Source organism: Lactuca virosa, chromosome 9, assembly GCF_052849685.1.
Source record: "Lactuca virosa cultivar CGN04683 chromosome 9, Lactuca_virosa_CGN04683_v6, whole genome shotgun sequence".
Classification (NCBI taxonomy): domain Eukaryota; kingdom Viridiplantae; phylum Streptophyta; class Magnoliopsida; order Asterales; family Asteraceae; genus Lactuca; species Lactuca virosa.
In genome coordinates this window covers 18,581,363-18,600,182 of record NC_136434.1, presented here as the reverse complement: position 1 = coordinate 18,600,182, position 18,820 = coordinate 18,581,363, and positions in this window count along the sequence as shown.

The following is an 18,820-nucleotide window of genomic DNA, read 5'->3' as shown; positions in this document are numbered from 1 at the left end:
ACAGATACAAAAAAAAATATGTGTAAAACCTAACTCCGATCTCTACTACGATATCATCGCCCTTCTCCGCTATTAGTGGTGGCAATGGAGGGGAGTAGTTCATCGGTGGCCGATGACGACCAGATTACTAGTGAGATCTAGAGAAGCCAATATCTATAATAGAATAGAGAATGTAGGGCTTAAGGGAGAGAGGGTGGGAGGTTGGGGTAAGGACTTAGTAGTTTATGTGGTGGGGGGTGGGTTGATGTTATCGCCAGAGGCAAGGCCAATGGTGGAGGTTAGGTTTAGCGAGGGGCTAAAGAAGAAGGAAGATCGAGAGTGTGAGAGGGGCGGGGATTGGGGACGATGACTTAGGAGGGGCATTTGGGATTTGTTTTCTTTGTTGGTTTATTTGATTAAAAATAAGAAAGCATACGAAAATAAATAAATAAAATTAAAAAAAAAAATAGGGGTATATTCATCATTTTAGGTTGGGTGTGTACTAAAACCACACACGAATATCAATCATAAGGACCAAAACCACACGATGTATCCAAAATTAGACCACTAATGCATCATCAAACTTTTTTGGACCAAAACCACATAATTTTGCCAACCATAGGGACTATTTTGGCAATTATGTCTTATAACAAATATAAAAGAGTAAATTACAGTTTTGGTCCATTTACTCCTTCCGTCCTATATTTATTGTTAACTTTTGACTTTTGAAGTCTTTATTCTTCAACTTTGACCTTAAAATTTTTTATTTTTGCTATAAATTACTTGATAGAAACTTATAACAATAAAAGACATTTAAAACACAATCCATTCATATATTTTGCATCAAATATTAAATTTTTTTTATTTTAGAAATCACATTGTTTTTGTATAGTATTATGTTTGGCTCTAATTGCTCGAAACTAGTTCAACTATCTTGGGTCAAACGACTCTTGAACTTTTATTAGTTGGTTTTAAAAAATGAATAAATGTGTATTTTGAAATCGAATAAGTAAAATAAAATAATTAAAATCGGAAAATTTGTTGTTACAAAATTCAGATGAGTTGAAGATATCAGGTAACCAAAGTTTTTTTTTGTCAAGTAGGTCATTTGTCACATGGTTCTTGAGGCTCTTTAAACTTTATATGTTTTTTCATTCGACTTATGGTTATTTGGTAGAAACTGAATGATGTTAAAAGCATTTTTATGCATGGTTTTTCACAATTTTACATTCATTTCATGCATTTATTCCATGCATAGCATATCATTTGGTGAAAAACATACTTTGGTGGAACTAAATCTACTTTGGGGTATTTTTGGTTGTTTTTGTAGGTTTAGAGTGATTGCGGTTGATAAACAATGACTTTTGTTGATTTTGGATGCCAAAGGAAGCCCAAATGATGATTTTGTTGATTGAAGTTTAAGTTAGAAAATGCAAGACAACAACTTAAAACGGTCGTGCTAAGTTTGCAAAGGAATACCACGTGATTGTGTTTAGATAGATTTTGGAGGCTTTTTTTGTGGATCACACGACCATGCTGTTTTTAGCCTATATAGCAACACAGTCGTGTCGACGCAAAAAAAAATGCTTGTAACTACCTCCTTTAAACATGATTTTTGGGTCTTTTTGACCACACACTTCACTTTGGGGGCGATGTTAGGAGCACTTCTTTGGGATAATTCATTTATTTCAAGTGAAAATGTAACATCCCAAAAATTCTTGACCAAAAAAATTTCATTTTAACCATTAAATAAAACCATAGTTATCAAACCATTCCATCAAATCATGAGTCAAAGTACTTCAAAACATTATCATCAAAGTTTCCAAATCAAAACATTAGAGTAAACATATCAGGCTAAACATCATGGTGTGTGCAATGCAGTCATCCCGAGCTCTTCTTTTTGCAACTGGAAGTACCTGAAACCAAAACTGAAAACCGTAAGCACGAAGCGTAGTAAGTCTCCCCAAACTACCACATACTATTCACATAATCACATATAAACATATTGTGGGCCCCGCCCCTTCATCGGGCCCCGCCCGACATCGGACAGTGTCTTATTTTTAGTTTTACCATTTTCTTATTTTCTTTTGTTAAACAAGTTAATAAATAAATGCAAGAAATAACTGGTAATAAGTATGCATGTGTAACTTATGTTCAACACTGGTAACTTGCCTTTCTACTTACACCTTTTAATTAAATGGAATGGTAATGTGTTTGTAAAACAATTGTTTGTATACTTCGTTATTATTAAATGATCAAAATAATCAACTTCTTCGTTTAGCTACATCTTTGCATGTACTAATATCAAGAAGACTTCAAAAATACAAAAATAATCTGATGTTGATGTAACCTTTGAGTTTAATGGGGTGGTTGCAGAACATGAATGTTTAGAGTTACTAATGTATATGATATACAAGACCCACCTTGGATTACTTCATTGCTAATGAAGAATTTTTACAGGAGTAATGTTAAAAAGAGGGTTAGATTTTAAATTGATAAGAGAAATTGTTATTTATTGAGAAGGAGACAGATAAAGACAGAAATAGAGGCTTGGGAACTAAATATTTACAAAGCATTCTTAAAATGTTATAAATTGGTGGAACTTTCAAAGTGTAACATCCTTTGGGGCTTCATTGAGTTGGAGATCATCATAATGAACAGACTTCAGCTTGCATATTTTATATTCTAACAAATATAACGATCAATATATATATATATATATATATATATATATATTTATGTATATATAGAGAAATTAAATAGTCTCCTACTTTTTGTTCCTACTATCCTCCTACCTATTTTAGATGGTGACAAGTGTCATTAAATTTAATTTAAATTTGATTGAGATTTTAAATTTGTACACTTGTCATCATCTTAAATAGATAGGAAGAAAAGTAGGAATAAAAGGTAGGGGGATATTTAATTTCTCATATATATATATATATATATATATATATATATATATATATATATATATATATATATATATTGCATTATTGTGACGAGGGATATGAGGAGATCATAACAGTTGAGCAACTGCATCAATTGCATATCTTTATATTCTTCTCTTCCTGGTCGTGTTTCATGTAATTTATAGCGCCCTCACAATGATTTTTGGAAGAGCAAAGGTTAGAATATTAATTTATTTTTGCATATTATAATATTGTTTTTTTTATTAATGTCATTGACCTATTTACAAAAATCTTAAAATGCATCTTCAACCTCAAGAACACATAATAAACCCGTAGAATTATAATATATATGATGAATTGATGATTAAAAAACTCAAAATTGTGGCTCACTTAAATAAAAGCTACAATTCTGCTGAATGCAGACACGTAAGTGGAAGTTATGGGAAAAAGAGAATTTTGAGGAACTTGTACCCCATGGCGCAGGTACTATTATCAGCATCATGTATTTGCTATGAATTTAGTTGATTTTTGAATAACAATTGTAAATGACTAATTTGACCATTTATGCTCATGTGCAGATCCATCAAAGTTTAGGCCTACCAAGGATTTATCTTTTATGAAGCATCACATTGGTTCTTTTACCAGTACTCCAACAATATTTTACCTTGTAAGGGAGTTATATATAACAAATTGAAATAGTTTTATAATTATTATATCTGTAATTTATGTGCAAACTAATCACTAATAGTTTTTTAAATTAAAAAAAAACATACACAAAGTATACAATTTCAATGGTTAGTTTGTAAGAAAACTATGGGTATGATAGTTATGATGATTCACACTTAACAAAGAGAAAACCGAAAAAAAATTTATAGAACATTTACCAACATCAACAGTAACTGTATGGGCCTAAGAACAAAACTCACTTCAAAATAGAAAAAACCCCAAAAAAAACCCGACCCGTGGTTCACCACGGGTTCACTTACTAGTTTAATATTAAATAAAAACAAAAAATCAAGTTCTACCAAACACACAACCGAGTTTCGTAGACTTGTTAAAGAAGATTTAGTAATATAAGATGAAACTGTATTTTCAAAGTTCGATCAAAACTGAAAAGGACTCGGTCAAAATTGAAACACAACCAATAAATTAATGGTACCTGCTTGTTTCTTCTATTTGTTGGTACCACGAAGAATCTCAAGCCCAACAACTCCCAAAGACATCAATCCTAAGGTTAAATCGGACATGATCCCCACAAATAGTACAAGAATACACGAAACTCTGACAGTAACAAACCACCAAGGGTCTCCGAATTCAATGTCGTTTGAATCTGTGACTATTGACATCCTCGAAAGTCCGGCACCGGCGGTTAGGACAAGGGTTAATGTATTCATAGTTGTACTCGTTATAGATTTTATGAGAGCCACGACATGAGGTTTAAGGACCAAGAAGAAGAGACAAATAGGAGACCTGCGTTTGAGAGAAATGTAGGCAACACGTGGCTTAAAACCTCGGTGGACTAGTGCACTACGAACCGCGAAAGGTGGGCCAGCCCTACCGGCTCTTTTTGAAAGTTTTCTAAGGGTTGTTTGGTAGCTTCTAAATATTTCAGATGTAGAGCGTTTGGTAGCCTATGAATAAAAGGCTCTTAATTTCTTAAAATCCTCTTAAAGTTTCAGATTTAACTTATATCTGAATAAAAAAATACGCGTCCTTCCTCGATTGCCCTCGTATGCATGCTTCCATAAAGACCCACCCACCTTCACTGGATTTCTCTCCTGCCTCCTCTCACCTTCGACGAACTCCAACTCCAACCACCGAACACCTCATCCCATCACAAACCACCTCCTCCCATCGTAGACCACCTACTCCCATCGTCGACTCGCACAACACTGTCGCCCCATCGTCGACCTCGCACACCCATAAGTTTCACACGACTTCTGATATCATTCCCACCTCCATGAAATCGACTCCCACCGCAGAACTAGGACCTCTGACGCCAAACTCTGACATTGTTGGTTCCGACCTCGAAAGTGCCGCCCTCGCTAGCCATGGTTCCGCCCTCGAAAGCGTTGGTCTCCACCTTGCAATCTTCGATCTCCTCTATTGCTTTGGTACGAAGTTGCTAAAATCACTCCACATTCGTGAAATCGGATTGTTTTCATGATCTGAAATAGAAAATCGATTTAATATACTGAGTTTTTAAATGTTTATGTTTTGGTTTTTCTGTGATGTTTTGAATCGATGGTGAAACATAGCTTCATTCCAATTAGTTATTCGTTTATAGTTTCATGTTATAATAATGATTGTTATTATCATAAATTGATGCATAGTTTCCAAATTGATTATTGATTTAGAGCGTTGTGTGATTTTTTATGGTCATGATGATGGTGGATGAAGGTTGTGAACTTTTTTTTTGTCAAAATTGTTCCTTTTCTCTCTCATTTGAGCAGTTGGAACTTTAAGCATTGATGTTTGACTGTGAGCAGTTGGAACTTTGGCATCTGTGTTTTTTGTATCCATGTTCCACTCTGTAGAAAAATCGTACTATGGAACAAGATGGAAAAACCATTAAGCTTCATATTGTGAGGATTTCTTCTCTCTCTCTCTCTCTCTATCGATATATATATATATATGTATATATATAGAGAGAGAGAGAGAGAAGAAATTCTCATAATTTGAAGCTTAATGGTTTTTCCATCTTGTTCCACAGTGTGTGTGTGTGTGTGTATATATATATATATATAAAGAGAGAGAGAGAGAGAGAGAGAGAAAAAAGAAATCCTCACTATATATATATATATATATATATATATATATATATATATATATATATATATATGAAAATAATGTTGAATGCTCCATGTTTATGGAGTGGGATACTGCTGGACAAGAAAGGTTCAAGACAATCACCGGTAGCTAACCACATATCACTGATTTGGAGCACAAAGAATGAATGGAAAGGTTTCAATTTTCAGATTTATTTAAAGTTTTTTCTTTGTGTTCTCCTAGATAAGGGTATTGTGCTTGTCAAAATGTGTAAATGAATGACATGTAAATGAATTGGGTTGTATATATGTAATGTGATCCATATGAGCATATAGTTCAGATTGTTTTCATAGCTATTGTAAGATTGTTTTTGTAAGGGTTAAACACAAGAAACAACAATGTACTTTTATTGATTTCTTTATTATAACATTATACTTTCACCCATTTATATTAGATCATTGTTTGATTTGATTTTTGTCAAAATATTTATGTTTGATTTGATTTTTTTGTCTAATTTGGATTTTGTACTGTGTTTATACTTTTTTATAATTATTCAAGGAGTTGGTTTGGTTTTATAAACAGAAACATTGAATTCAACAAAAAAAAATAACACTGAAGGGTCAAATGATTATTTTATAATTCAGCACAGTAATTGAGAGGTTCCAACCAAACAACATGTTAAAAATTCATATCTTAAAATTTCAAACCCCCTTAGAAATCCAGACCTCTTAAAAATTTAAATCCTAAGTATACTTAGTTATCATTAATAATTGCTAAAATACTATTAATAGTCCAAACTCAAAAGTTTCTACCTACAGGAAGGGAGTGGTGTCAAGTTCATCACAGTTTATGTAGGCGTCGCCTAAGATTTGCCATACTACTTCATATTTTTGTCATTTATAGAGCATGAGTTGCCATGTTTGTCATGCTAATTTTTTTTCTTAAATTAATTAATATTAAAAATTAAAATTTCATCTGAACCACTTGTTGTCGCTTTACCTTTTCGTTTTGCTTGGTCTCTTCCCATGGGACGAGTGACTTTTGGAACCTCAAAAGGCTTCTCTTCATTGAGGTCAATCCCGACATGTGCATCGGTCGATTGACTATGAGTTGTTTCGGAAATTTTGGTACTTTTAGAAGAACCACCTGTGAATGTTTCCGAACTTTCGATATCTTGCCACTTTTTTTACATGTTCACGACATTCCATGTAGCACCTGGTTCTTGGTACGTATTTCTTTCTAAGTATTTTGTTTTTTTGGCCTTGGACTCGGCGAGTTGAAGGACCAACTCCCCGAGTAGAAGCGGGACGGGACGCGAAATTTAAGTGATGTACTCGGCGAGTCGGGTCCCGGACTCGGCGAGTAGACACTGTCTGGACAAAAACCCTAATCCGAGGGTTTGCACCCTATTTAAACGACCTTATGCAGCCTCCATCGCCCCTTTATGCTCCCAAACACCTCTCATTGAAACCATAGCCGTTATTGAAGCAATCTAAGGCATTTGGAGTGATTTTGGTGCTTTTGTGACCCAAGGAAGGAAGGAAAAGCTTGAAGGATCAAGAGGAGGCTAGAAGGATCCGATTTTGAGCATCATTTGCAGTCTACAGAAGGTATAAAGTCTATACCTTGTTTGTTCTTTTGATAGATCCCATTTTGTGGAGTTCTAGGGCTTTTCTAAGCCATTTTGGTCACCAACCATGATTGCAAGCATGGTTTGGGGTTGATGTTTCGGATCTAGGTCCTTAGAGGGGTTACAAGGCAGAAAGGAGTGGCTTTTGCACTCAAAGAAGGCCCCATGCATTGTAAGAGCTTGTTTTAGGACGTTTTGAGCTCAAAGTCCCATGCAAGCACGTAAAGGTTGTAACTTTACGTGCTAGATCGATGGTAGAAGCATAGATCTATCTTTTGATCAAGGGTTGTACATCAGAAATCGAAGATTTAGTGAGAGGATGTGACCAACTCGACGAGTCCATTCTTGGACTCGGCAAGTCCTGGGGTTCTGTCCCATATCAGTTGAGGGTCAAAAGGACCCAGTTGAGTGTGGAAAGGTTTTAGGGAGTCTCGGGGAGTAACCCAACGTTCTGGACTAAGCTATGGTTCTGGAATTCATGGGACTCGGCGAGTGCATGAATGGACTCGGCGAGTCCAAGGCAATCTTCTTAAGGATGAAGATGAACTCGACGAGTTGTTCATCAACTCGGCGAGTCGAGGACAGAACTTGTTCATCAGATGAAGGTGAACTCGACGAGTTGTTCATCAACTCGGCGAGTCGGATGAGTTTTCATGTGATGTTCATATAAGAGAAGAACTCGTCGAGTTGACGGCCCAACTCGACGAGTGGGATCATGGATGAGGACGAGTAAAGGGTGAGGGACTCGGCGAGTTGACGGCCCAACTCGGCGAGTCGGGTCAACTGGAGGTTGACTTTGACTTGGACTTGGTTGGGGGTAAAATGCTCATTTTACCCTAAGAATAGATATCAGTTTCTAACTGAGCGTTTGTGGGGATTGTAGCCGGAGGATTTCCGGAGCAGCGGCGGACGGAGGTTTCCCGCACAGATTATCAGCAGCTTCTTGTACGAGGCGAGTTACCTTCCATGTAACACCGTAAATTTCAAAACAATTTTTCACTTTTTAAAATATAATTTCATTCATAAATATTCTCGAATCCCAATGTATCACATATCAAATCCATAAAAACACATCCCAAGATCATAATGTATAAAACTCCAATAGTGTGTACTGATCATGCCGGCGCCTTCCCGCGATCCTCACTGGTACCTGAAACACATAACACAAAACACTGTAAGCATAAATGCTTAGTGAGTTCCCCAAAATACCACACACAACACATATTAGCCACTCGAGGCTATAACTCTGTTTGACCCTCTGGTCAACGTGTCTCAGTGGGACCCTCCAGTCCCATAACTCTGTGGGCCCTCTGGCCCTAACTCTGTGGACCTTCCGGTCCTAACTCTGTAAACTCTGTAACATACATAGTATAAATCACATAGAAATCACATCATGCAAAAGCATACAAAATACTCTGTCACATAACTCTAATTACCACCCTAGGTAAAGTATAGTGAGAAGACTCACCTCGAGTAACTCGGTAAACCTCGAACTCTGAAATACTGCACTAGCCTTCACCTAATCACATAAATAAATTCTCCAATTAATACAACTTCTAAAGGCTAGGCCAAATCCTCTCTATAAGTTCTCTAAGAAGGGTAAAAGACCATTCTGCCCCTCTAATGGCTCATAAGTCCAAACACTGACTAATCCCTAAAAGTCAACAGAAGTCAACATTCAACATTGACCAGACTCGCCGAGTGCACTAGAGTGACTCGGCGAGTACATGACTGCCTCCTCGTCCCTGGTCCTCACTTGACTCACTGAGTCAACCCTATACTCCCCGGGTCGTTACGGATCGAGAGTCACGGGGAAACCCGACTCGACTCGTCGAGTCCCTTATGGACTCGGCGAGTTCCTCCCATGAAAACTCTCAAAAGATCTCTTGAGGTCAGATCTGCTTCACCAAACAGTAGATCCATCCTTCTAACATTCAAAAGTCACGTAAAGGTGCAACCTTTACGTGCATGCAACCCATATCAAGCCTCAAATGGAGAAATATCACTAGAAATGGCAACATAGTCTCCAATTGCTTATTTGCTTGCAAAAAGCTAGAAGGTAGTGACTCTATGGACCTCTCAAGGTCCAGATCTGATATCATCAACACAAAGGGGACCTCATACTCACTAGATCTTATAAAAAAGGGAGGTAAAAACCCTAAAATCATGAAATCTATCACATCAATACGAAATATAAGGGATTATAGATGATTAGCTGCAATCCAAGCTCCCTTCACGTTCTATATGGATCCTCTCTTCTTTCTCTAGCAAAAATCACCCCAAAATGAAGATTATAAGCCCTTTCTTGCACTCAAGCCTTCCTCACTCTCTCTAGGGTTTCTCTAGAACAAGGTGGCCTCAAATGACGGCCATAAGGGCCTTTAAATAGGGCACAAGCCCCGAAAATTAGGGCTTCATTTAACAGCGCGGACTCGCCGAGTCCACGCATGGACTCGCCGAGTCCCTTCATTAAATCCAGGCTGGCAGAAGCGCGATTCCACTCAACGAGTCTGAGCGCCTACTCGCCGAGTCCCTTTCTAAAATTCAACAAAATACTTAAAATAAGATACCTGGGTATCCGGATGTTACAATTCTCCCCCACTAGAATCAGACTTCGCCCTCGAAGTCCTGCTCGGCAAACAACTCTGGATGATGCTCCCGCATCTTTGACTCCAGCTCCCAGGTCAACTCGGACCCCTTCCGATGTTGCCACTGGACCTACACCAGTGACACCTCCTTGTTCCTCAGAACCTTGATCTTCTGATCCCGAATCGCGATTGCCCTCTCCGCATAATTCAGGCTCGCATCCACCTGAATATCCTCCAGTGGCACCACTGCCGACTCATCGGCTATACACTTCCTCAACTGAGACACGTGGAAGGTATCATGAATCTGGCTCAACTCCGCAGGTAGCTCCAACCGATATGCTACCCTGCCCACCCTCGCGGTCACCCTGAACGGACCGATGTACCGGGGCCCAGCTTGCCCCTCTTCCTGAATCGGATCACTCCTTTCTAAGGAGATACCTTCAGGAGTACGAAGTCTCCCACCTGGAACTCAAGATCGGATCGTCGCCTATCCGCGTAACTCTTCTGACGACTCTGGGCCGTCAGTAACCTCTGTCTAACCTGTTGTATCTGCTCTGTCGTCCGAAGCACTATCTCAGTGCTACCCATCACACTCTGCCCTACCTCTCCCCAGCAAATGGGAGTCCGACACCTCCTCCCATACAACAACTCGAAGGGAGGCATACCAATACTCGAATGGTGGATGTTATTGTAGGAAAACTCAGCCAACGGCAGATACGTGTCCCAACTTCCTCCGAAGTCTAACACACATGCTTGGAGCATGTCCTCGAGCGTTTGAATCGTCCGCTCACTCTGTCCGTCCGTCTGGGGGTGGTAGGCGGTACTGAAATGCAATCTCGTACCCAACTCCTCGTGGAACTTCTTCCAGAACCTGGAAGTGAAACGTACATCTCGATCTGACACAATCGAGATCGGTACCCCATGACGCGATACCACCTCCCGCACATACGACTCTGCCAACCTCTCAGCAGAAGAGCTCTCACTGATGGCAAGAAAATGCGCACTCTTCGTCAGTCGATCGACGATCACCCAAATTGCATCGACACCCCTCGCGGTCCTCGGCAATTTGGTGATGAAATCCATGGAAATATCTTCCCACTTCCACTGGGGAATATCAAGCGGCTGCAACTTGCCATGCGGACGCTGGTGCTCGGCCTTAACCTTGCGACAGGTCAAGCACCTCTCTACAAACCACGCGACATCCCTCTTCATACAGGGCCACCAATAATCTTTCTTCAGGTCCAAATACATCTTAGTGGCCCCGGGATGGATCGAGAACCTCGATCTGTGCGCCTCCTCCATCAAAGTGTGTGCGTCCCGCCCGTATACGACACCCAAACCCGACCCTGAAAGGTCATAAGCCCACGGCTATCGGTAACGAACTCAGGTGCCTGCCCAATCACCCGCTCCCTCTTGCGGTTCTCCGGTCTCACGGCCTCTGCCTGGGCCTCCCGAATGGTGTCCAGCACCGGAGTCATCACTGTCAATCTCAAGCAAACATCTCGCATCGGGGCACTCTCCGCCCTACGGCTCAGGGCATCAGCTACAACGTTAGCTTTGCCCGGGTGGTACAGGATCTCACAATCGTAATCCTTTACCACGTCCAACCATCTCCTCTGGCGCATATTCAGGTTGGGCTGATCCATCAAATACTTCAAGCTCTTGTGGTCCGTGTATATGGTACACCGAACCCCATACAGATAGTGACACCAGATCTTGAGAGCGAACACCACAGCCCCCAACTCCAGGTCATGAGTGGGATACCTCGTCTCATGAGGCTTCAGCTGCCTCGATGCCTATGCTATCACATGCCCCCTCTGCATAAGCACTGCACCCAACCCTGATATCGATGCGTCACAATACACCACAAAATCCTCCATTCCCTCTGGAAGGGATAACACCGGGGCTTCGCACAATCTCTGGCGAAGAGTCTCAAACGAGGCCTGCTGCTCAGGACCCCACTAAAAAGTAACGCCCTTCCGGGTCAACCTGGTGAGAGGCACGTGGATCTTAGAGAAATTTTTAATAAATCTCCTATAATAGCCGGCCAACCCCAGAAAAATCCTGATCTCGGTAGGGGTCCTCGGCTCCTCCCAGCTCATTACCGCCTCAATCTTGGCCGGATCGACCAATATCCCATTCTGATTAACGAGATGTCCCAGGAACTGGACCTCTCGCAACCAGAAATCACACTTGGAGAATTTGGCGTAAAGCCTCTCCGATCTCAGAACTCTGAGGATCTCCCTCAAATGCTCCTCATGCTGCTCTCTGGATCTCGAATACACCAATATGTCATTGATGAACACGATCACCGATCGATCCAACATCGGTCTACACACCCTGTTCATGAGATCCATGAATGTTGCTGGTGCATTGGTGAGCCCGAAGGGCATCACCACGAACTCGTAATGCCCATAACGAGTCCTGAACGCCGTCTCCTGGATATCCTCATCTCGCACTCTCATCTGATGATATCCAGGCCTCAGATCAATCTTGGAGAACCAAGACGCTCCCTGCAACTGATGGAACAGATCATCGATCCTCGACAATGGGTAACGGTTCTTGACCGTTAACTTGTTCAACTCCCGGTAGTCAATGCACATCCGGTGTGAACCATCCTTTTTCTTGACAAAAAGGATCGACGCTCCCCACGGCGAGCTACTCGGCCGTATAAACCCCTTTCCCAGCAGCTCTTGAAGCTGCGAGGATAACTCCTGCATCTATGGAGGTGCAAGGCGATAGGACGCCTTGGCGATAGGCGCTGCCCCCGTAACCAAATCGATACGTAACTTCACCTGCCTCTCGGGAGGCACACCCAGCAACTCCTCGGGGAAAACATCCGGGAACTCACGCACTATCGTGACCTCATCGACCGACCTCGGTCTCTCTGCACCTACTCTCGTATCCACCACATAAGCCACAAACCCACTACAGCCCTGCTGTAGACTCTGCCTCGCTCTTGCGGCTGAACAAAATGCCGACCCAGAACGGGTACCCTCTCTATAAATTGTAAGAACTCCCCCACTAGGGTCTCGTATGGTCACCAGCTGTCGCTCGCAGTCGATAACCGCTCCAAATCTGCTCAACCAGTCCATGCCCACGATGACACAGACATCTTCCATAGCAATCGGGACCAAATCAATCGGAAACTCAACGCCGAAGATCTTGCGTACACATCCTCAAATCACATCAGTGGCATACACTGCTCTCTCTTCAGCTATGGAAACTCGCAAAGGTCGACTCAACGCCTCTCGACGAGTACTGATGTGCTGACTAAAGGCTAACGACACAAAATACCGACTCACACCCGAGTCAAATAACACCAAAGCAGGTACAGAACACACAAGAAATGTACCTACGCATAACACAATATAAGCATAACACCACAATCCAAAAATAAGCAGATGAAAGAATACATACCAGCCACGACATCGGGCGCTGCGCGGACCTCCTCCGCTGTCAACTGGAAGGCTCTCCCGCGAGCCTTTGGCGCCTCGGCCTTCTCTGGCCGACTCTCCGTAGCTCGCACGGCAGCAGGGACAGATCCCTGAGAAGCTCCCTGAGCTGACCCTCGCAACTGCGGACACTCTGCCTTCCGGTGTCCGGTCTGGTTGCAGTAAAAACAAACTGCAAACCCATTGGGGTAATCCTTGGCCATGTGCCCCTCCTTGCCACACTTGTAGCAAGACCCAGCTCTACAAACTCCCTCGTGACCCTTGCCGCACTTGCCACAAGTGCGGCCCTTCTGGCTCCCTGATCTCGAATCAGCGGGCTTGGCCCACTTGGTTGCCGGCTGGGACTGTGCCGGTCGCCGATCTCTCCCCTGAGACTCCGCCTCCTCTCTAGCCTGAGTCTCTAGCTCTATCTCCCTCTTCCGGGCATTTTCCTGAAGCTCAGCAAATTTCCGGTATGACGAGTTCGCCACGAACTCTCGTATGTCCCTCCTCAGAATACTCAGATACCGACTCATATGTGCCTGCTCGGTTGACACGTGCTCAGGGCAAAACATCGCCCTCTCATGGAACATCCTGGTGATCACAGTAACAGACTCAGTACCCTGCTTGAGGGTCAGAAACTCCTGGGCCAAACGTTCCCTCTCCAACGGGGGAACGTACTCATCACGAAACATAGCGGTGAACCTCTCCCAGGTCACTGCGGCAGACTCTGCAGGTGTGTAGTGCGCTGTCACGAACTTCCACCAGTCCTTCGCTCCCAAGCGAAGCTGGTTCAGCGCGAACCAAACTCTCAGATGCTCCGGACAAGAACACGTATAAAAACATTCCTCAATATCAGAAACCCATCTCATCGCAGCAATCGGGTCCTGCGTCCCATCAAACTCTGGTGGCTTCGTGTTGCTGAACTCTCGGTACAACAACGAGTCACCCACCTGCGGCCTGGCAGCAGCGACGGCTGCGGTGGCCGCAGCAACAGCAGCCTCAGTGAGAGCAGCGTACCGCTCATCAAAAGTCTCGATCAACGTGGTCTTGATAGACCCGAACATCTCTGGTATCTCAGCTCGGATGGCCGCAGCCACCTCCTCGTGAATCAGCCTACGGATCTCCTCATCACTGGTACCACTGCCCCCTGGGTGATGACGCGTCCCATCCATGATGTCTCTGAAATACAACACAAAAGGAATCAGAGACTCGCTCGCGTATATTCGCACTCGATACTCGACCCTACTTGCTCTCTTAGTACCCAAAGGATTCTTACTTAGAGTGCGCACTGCTCCGGTGTCTTCAGTAGTACGGGCCCTATACTACCGTCCACACCGCATAAGTATTCACCCTAAGTCCTCCTCCTTGGATCCCAGGTCACCAGTACTCCATATATCACTAAACTCAGGCTACTCTCTAGTAAACCACTCATAAGTTCCTCGCTGCTACCTACTTACTCTCGAAGCATCTCATAGTAGCAGTAACTCCTAGGCTAAGGCATCATAGATCAGGCCACTCTAGTCCTAATAGTAATACCTAGCCTACTCTAGCATGCATATCATATCATAACACATCTTATAACACATAATGTAAGGGTATTTTGGGAAATCACTGTTCAGGCGCTAGCTGATCGTACACACTGCTCTGCTCTGCTCTTTTCAAAATCCTTTTTTACTCTTTTAGAAAATTTGTTTATTTTATGAAAACTTTCTCAATTCCTCAGTTTGAGTTAAGATTCATCCGAAGATGCACCCGAATCCCTCAAACCAATGCTCTGATACCAACTTGTAACACCGTAAATTTCAAAACAATTTTTCACTTTTTAAAATATAATTTCATTCATAAATATTCTCGAATCCCAATGTATCACATATCAAATCCATAAAAACACATCCCAAGATCATAATGTATAAAAATCCAATAATGTGTACTGATCATGCCGGCGCCTTCCCGCGATCCTCACTGGTACCTGAAACACATAACACAAAACACTGTAAGCATAAATGCTTAGTGAGTTCCCCAAAATACCACAGACAACACATATTAGCCACTCGAGGCTATAACTCTGTTTGACCCTCTGGTCAACGTGTCTCAGTGGGACCCTCCAGTCCCATAACTCTGTGGGCCCTCTGGCCCTAACTCTGTGGACCTTCCGGTCCTAACTCTGTAAAACTCTGTAACATACATAGCATAAATCACATAGAAATCACATCATGCAAAAGCATACAAAATACTCTGTCACATAACTCTAATTACCACCCTAGGTAAAGTATAGTGAGAAGACTCACCTCGAGTAACTCGGTAAACCTCGAACTCTGAAATACTACACTAGCCTTCACCTAATCACATAAATAAATTCTCTAATTAATACAACTTCTAAAGGCTATGCCAACTCCTCTCTATAAGTTCTCTAAGAAGGGTAAAAGACCATTCTACCCCTCTAATGGCTCATAAGTCCAAACACTGACTAATCCCTAAAAGTCAACAGAAGTCAACAGTCAACATTGACCAAACTCGCCGAGTGCACTAGAGTGACTCGGCGAGTACATGACTGCCTCCTCATCCCTGGTCCTCACTTGACTCACTGAGTCAACCCTATACTCCCCGGGTCGTTATGGATCGCGAGTCACGGGGCAACCCGAATCGACTCGTCGAGTCCCTTATGGACTCGGCGAGTTCCTCCCATGAAAACTCTCAAAAGATCTCTTGAGGTCAGATCTGCTTCACCAAACAGTAGATCCATCCTTCTAACATTCAAAAGTCACGTAAAGGTGCAACCTTTACGTGCATGCAACCCATATCAAGCCTCAAATGGAGAAATATCACTAGAAATGGCAACATAGTCTCCAATTGCTTATTTGCTTGCAAAAAGCTAGAAGGTAGTGACTCTATGGACCTCTCAAGGCCCAGATCTGATATCATCAACACAAAGGGGACCTCATACTCACTAGATCTTATAAAAAAGGGAGGTAAAAACCCTAAAATCATGAAATCTATCATATCAATACGAAATAGAAGGGATTATACCTCCAGAGACTATCTCAAGATGATTAGCTCCCTTCACGTTCTAGATGATGGAGGATCGCCTCCGAGCATTCAGGAGTGATATGGCGTCTAGCCAGGTGGGTACGCGCACACTGTCCTTTAAGGACTTTCGATGGAGTGGTGCACTAGATTTCCAGGGGGTGAAAGACCCCATTGCTGCCAGGAGATGGATCGCAGACATCGAGTCTGTGCAGCTGACGAGCTTCTGCCCGGAGGGGTCGAAGGTGAGATATGCAGCAGGATGCTTGCGAGACAGGGCCAGAGATTAGTGGGAGTCGGTTGGTGACTCGTTGGGAGCCTCAGTTGTTGAGGCTATGACCTGGTCAGACTTTGTGACTAGATTCAGGGCGGAGTTTGCGCCAGCTGTTGAGCTTCAACAGCTGGCTAGGGAGTTTTTGGACATGAGGCAGACTACGGAGACTGTGTCGGAGATCACCGCCAAGTTCCGGGAGAGGGCATTGTTGGTGCCCCGGTATACGGGAGATGAGGATATGAGGAGGACCCGCTACCATGACATGCTACGAGCTGACATTCGGGAGCATGTTAGCTTTTCAGCTTGCCCTACCTTGGATTCCATGATTTCCAGGGCTAGGGAGAGGGAGATTGATCTGGAGCACATCCAGAAGAGGAAGGCAGTGGAGGAGCTGACGACTGGGGCTTCGGGGAAGAAGCCCATGGGATCCGATGGTAGGCTGAAAGGCCAGACAGGACGGGACCGCTGTGGGAAATGCAGTCGGTCACACGAGGGAGCTTGTCGCACTGGGCCGGGTTCAGGCTGCTATAAGTGCGGCAAGGTTGGGCATTTTGGCAGGGATTGTACTGCCACCGCCCCTACAGTGCAGATGACAGACTTGATTTGCTTCCATTGCAATCAGAGGGGTCACAAAAGGGCCAATTGCCCGAGATTGTCAGCAGCGGCGCCGGTCTCAGCGACGGCGCGAGTTTGCAGATGGCCGGAAGGTCAAGACAGAGGCTCTAGTGGTGCGGAGCCGAGCATTTCAGCTGACAGCCGAGGAGGCACGCGCTGCACCCGATGTGGTGACAGGTATGACTTCTTATTTATGTTTTATGGTTCGCTGCTGTGATTTTGGTTATGTGATGAATGTGCCCTGTTTAAGATCGTTCCATGTGAACGGTACCCCAGTTCAGGTATTGTTTGATTCGGGTGCCACCCGATCCTTCGTCTCTCTTGCGCTTAGCAAGAAGTTCCCGGAGTCTTCGGGCATGTTGGATTGCCCTTTAGAGGTCGAGATTGCGGACGACCGATCGGTGCGAGCATCAGAGGTCTACCTGGATTGTGTTTTGAGGCTGTTCAAAGAACGTTACCTGGTGGACTTGGTTCCCATACCTTTGCGAGGGAACAAGGTTATTATTGGTATGGATTGGCTGAGCCCCAATGGGGCAGTGATTGACTGCGCGCAGCAGTCAGTGAGGATTAGGACCCCTGGTGGGGGAGAGCTGGTGATTCAGGGTGAAAGGCCACAGCGAGGGCCAGCATTATGTTCAGCAGCGAGAGCTAGGCGTTACCTTCAGCAGGGTTGCGCCGGTTATGTCGCCTATGTTATGGATACCCGGGAGATGGGTAGGGCGACGGTGGGCGATGTGCCCGTGGTACGTGAGTTTGCGGATGTATTCCCCAAGGAGCTGCCTGGGATACCTCCGGAGCGACAGGTGGAGTTCAGGATCGACCTAGTCCCTGGTGCGGCTCCGATAGCCAAGGCACCGTATCGGTTGGCTCCTCCTTAGATGCAGGAGTTGTCTACACAGCTGCAGGAGCTGTTAGACAAGGGTTTTATTAGACCGAGCAGTTCACCCTGGGGATCCCCGATTCTGTTTGTAAAGAAAAAGGACGGGTCGCATCGGATGTGTATAGACTATAGGGAGCTGAATAAGGTAACGGTGAAGAACCGTTACCCACTCCCGAGGATTGACGACCTCTTTGACCAGCTACAGGGAGCATCTTGGTTCTCCAAGATTGATTTGCGTTCAGGGTATCATCAAATGAGGGTCAGAGAGGAGGATGTGCAGAAGACGGCATTTCGGACGCATTATGGCCACTATGAGTTCGTGGTGATGCCTTTCGGGCTCACCAATGCTCCTGCCACGTTCATGGACCTCATGAACCGCGTGTGTAGACCGATGTTAGACCGGTCTGTGATAGTGTTTATCGATGATATCTTGGTTTACTCCAAGACGCGAGAGCAGCATGAGGAGCAATTGCGAGAGGTTCTGGAGACTTTGAGGAGGGAGAACTTGTATGCTAAGTTCTCCAAGTGCGAGTTCTGGTTGCGCGAGGTGCAGTTCCTTGGGCACCTTGTCAACCAGAATGGGATTTCGGTAGATCCAGCCAAGGTGGAGGCCGTGATGAGATGGGAGGTTCTGAGGTCTCCATCTGAGATTTGGAGTTTCCTAGGATGAGCCGGCTACTATCGGAGATTCACTCGGGATTTTTCCAAGATA